The sequence below is a fragment of the Penaeus monodon genome, chromosome 12 (genome assembly GCF_015228065.2).
Source record: "Penaeus monodon isolate SGIC_2016 chromosome 12, NSTDA_Pmon_1, whole genome shotgun sequence".
NCBI lineage: Eukaryota > Metazoa > Arthropoda > Malacostraca > Decapoda > Penaeidae > Penaeus > Penaeus monodon.
Genome location: NC_051397.1, coordinates 21,885,030 through 21,888,985, shown reverse-complemented (window position 1 = coordinate 21,888,985; position 3,956 = coordinate 21,885,030). Strand labels below are relative to the sequence as shown.

Below are 3,956 nucleotides of genomic sequence, written 5' to 3'. Positions count from 1 at the left end.
AGGGGGAAAGATGCATATTGTAGAGTTTGCATGCATGGTCTTCTTGGGTATTGCTTATTTCATTCATTAATGTTCTTTTCCCACTCCTGCTTTTATAATCCTTATGAATGGTGTTCCACAACGGCTCTTTGACTTTCACTTTATCCAACAAGGCGTAAATAACTTCCGAAGAGAGCTCCATGCTTTTGGCGTGTCGAAGTGGATTCATGTTTATGTTCGTTAGTCAAATGAATGTTTATCCGAATTATCTATTAACAATTAATGAGACATCATTGTTCGATGCAATATATCTTTGCATCTAATAATTAAGTTTGTTTTTATCATGATATATAATAATTTTTTAAAGATTCTAAGTAATGAGTTTACCAGTAATTATATTATAGTTTTTGTTTCGGCAATATATTTGAGCTCTAGGTAGGGATGAAATACCGCCACAGCGTTTTCGCGCTGCGGAGGGATTTTCGTCTCGGATCCGTTTACAGCAAGGAAAGCATCCAGTTTTGTAAAGGAATCCCTGGACAGAATAGATTAATGTAACCAGCCCGTTACCTCCTCCTTCTAACAACATTTATCTTACCCTTTTCACTAAAATACTACCCGCTATTACGGTTCAACTTATAACCTTACCCTAATCATTAACTCATTCCTAACCCTTTTCACTACTCTACTTCACCATAACAGCATATGACCTTTAATGTCATATAGCACTTCCTTACCTGGAGGATATGCCCTTGAAGCCTCACACTATCACTAGTGACCTAAGATGTTGATGCAGCAGAAATTTTTAGATAAATAAATATGCCTTCAGTAATTTTTACTTTGGGAAGTATTTATAGGAAAATGTGATAAAACTATCATAATATAAGGAAAAGCTACACTCATTGCTACATGAAAGAAGCTGCAAAGGCAAAAAAAAATGTCATAAAAGAAGAAAATAAGTAAGAGTAAGTCATTGGCAATGGGGGATAAGGAAATATGGGCATTGAGTGGAGATATGGGAACCAACTTGGATTTGGAAAGTTTTTAGTTCATACTGTGATGTTTGTGGATTCCCAGGAGTGATTGGAGTAATAAGGATTTCATCATCATCATCATCAAGGGCTAACGCTGATGGGGGCACATGGCCATATCCACCCTTAACTTCCAGCCACAAACGTCCCTCATGGTGAGTCTCCGGGCAGGCCCACGGCCCATCTCTAATTCCTTGTGACAGGTCTCATTAAGCTGCCCAAGCCATGACCTCCTGGTCATCCCACAGGCCTCCTCCACCTAGGATTGTCTCACAAAGAGACAACCTGATGGGCAGGGTCATTCACAGGGAAACAAGCTAGGTGCCCATAAAGCCTGAGTTGGTGAATCCCGGATTATGCAAGTAACAGGTCCCATGCCAGTCTCACAATGTAGCTGTCAGTTGGACACGGGGTCCTGCCAACTGTACCCCTGATCTGGCGAAGAGACTTGTTACGAAAGGCATCAAGATGAGACTCCAAGGCACTAGGTAGTGTCCAGGTTTCGCTTCCATAGAGCAAAGTCGGCAGTATCAAGACCTTGAAGACATGTAGCTTGGTCCTTCTGCATAGGTACCGACATCTCCAAATGCTCTTGTTGATCAAGTTCATGGCTCCTGTTGCCAGATCAATCCATCTAGTGACTTCTTGGTCTGACAGTCCAGGGATATGGACTATGCGACCAAGTTATGTAAAACTCTCTTTGACTTCAACATCCTCACTTCAAGCATGGATTGACTGAATGGGTTCCCCTAAAAGGCCCCCAAAGTCCAGAATCTTGGTCTTGGTCCAAGAGACCTCTAGGCCCAAGAGCTTTGCCTTATTTCTAAATGCATCAAGAGCTGCCACCAGTGACTCCAAAGACTCAGATAGGATAGCAACATCATTGGCAAAGTCAAGGTCTAAGACCTTGATATTGCCCAGTGTTGCTCCACACTGACTTTGGGTAGTAGCTCTGCCCATTATCCAGTCCATACAAGTGTTGAAAAGTGTTGGTGCAAGGACACAGCCTTGCCTCACCCCTGAATTAATAGGGAAGAAGTTTGACAGACCCCCACCACACTTTACAGCACTTTCAGTACCGGTATATAGGCTTGCTATTAGGCCACTAATCTGTGTCAGAATTCCCCCGAGTCTCAGAATCTCCCATAGTGATTCACGATGCACCGAGTCAAATGCCTTCTTGAGGTTGATATAGGCTGCAAGCAACCCACGACCAAACTCATGACGGCGTTTCACAATTACTCAAAGCGCTAATATTTGGTCTATTGTGGATTTGCCAGGAGTGAATCCAGACTGCTCCAGTCTCTGATGCCTTAGTAGGTGGTTGCACATCTGTTTCAGAAGAATGTGGGTGAAAACTTTGCCTGGTATGCTGAGCAGTGTAATGCCACAGTAGTTGCTACAGTCCCAACAATCCCCTTTCTCTTTCCAGAGAGGGATGACCACACCCCTCAACAGGTCAAGGGGAATGGTACTAGACTGCCAGATGGCAGTCAAGACTGCATGCAAGCCCGAGCTATAGGTTCACCCCCACCCTTTAGAAGTTCAGCAGGGATATCACATATGCAGGATTTAGTACACAGCAATCATGATTGCTTAGCGTGTACTGTTGCTGTGGTAAAAAGGTTAACAAATATCTCACTTGGAGATTCTGGCAATATAGATCTTGGACTGGCTAGATCAGCAATACAAAGGCCATATGCAAACACACCTCATGATATTGCAGTCAGTTTTTAACTGCAGTGAATTGTCAGTTTTTTAAATTCGGAACAATAAAAAACATGTAAATGTTTTACATTATGATTATCCTGCTGATTTCAGGGTAGTTCTCATGGGTTATCATTTATATACAAGTTGAATTTTCAGGAATTATTTTTTGTGTGTCTGTGATAGTTCTTCTCCAAACAATTGTACAGTTAAAGTAAATATACATCACTTGATTGTGTATCAGTGAAATATGAAGGTGGAAGGAGTGGAACAAGTATTATATATCCACAATGGATAATTATTTTATTTGCAGTTTGTATCAGAAGGAAGTAGCCTTAGATTCTTTTGTTTTGCTTTATCCTGAAGGTTGTATTTCCCAACTCTGCCCCTACCTCACGATGCTGACTTTCTGCAGATACCTAATTTCTTTACTGATGATCAGTTGCCTCATTCATTTATGTCTGAGCTGACATGCATTTGTTTGGAAAAGACCTATCAGATAAAAAAAAAGTCTTAGGTATTTAAATAATTTATAGAAAGTGCTATACTGAACAACTAGTAAGGGTTTATGTGAAGTCAGCTGTTTGAATATAAAATCAGAAACATGGAAAAGACAATATTACCCCACTCTCTATGCTCTTGGCTTCAGCATAAACAATTTTTAGGTTTTGAGGCTAAAATTAGACTTTAAGCCTACTATTGAGGGACTGTCACACCTTAACTAATGCAGCCATGGCACAACAACTGCACGACTGTTTAGCCTGCACAGTTTAGAGCAGGACACAACTGCACATAATGGGAAGACATCATCCCTGTGTTCCCCCCTAATCCTTGCTCGTTGTTGTTTTAGGGAGGCTTAGGAGATGGAGAGTGGGGTCCAATGTTGGGGATCACCCCTACCTTGGACCTCAGCCCTCATCTCAACTAAGTTTGCATGGTCTTCTTTTCTCCCCCTTTCCATTCCTTTTCTTCCTTATCATCCCTTCTTCTGTCCATTTCTTAAAGTGTGAGAGCCATGCTGAAAGGATGAAAGGCTGTCTTTGTGTCAGTCATGAACAGCCTCCAGGGGCCATGGGCACAGTATTCTATTGGACCTTGAGTGGTAGACCATTTCCTCTCCCCATTCATTTCAGGCTCACCATGGCCATTAATGAAGATGTTTCATCCTTATTAGGGGCACTGAGGATTGCCCCTTTATCAACTAGCTTATCTAAATTTGATTTCATTGGTTTCCCAACC

At 41.7% G+C, this 3,956-nt stretch overlaps 1 protein-coding gene across 1 annotated transcript in view; it reads left to right on the top strand.

Annotated features, from left to right (window-relative positions):
- LOC119579368 (mitochondrial import inner membrane translocase subunit Tim21-like) overlaps positions 1-3,956 on the top strand; it is a gene marked incomplete at its 3' end in the record, with an annotated part of 33,691 nt that overhangs the window by 1,034 nt on the left and 28,701 nt on the right.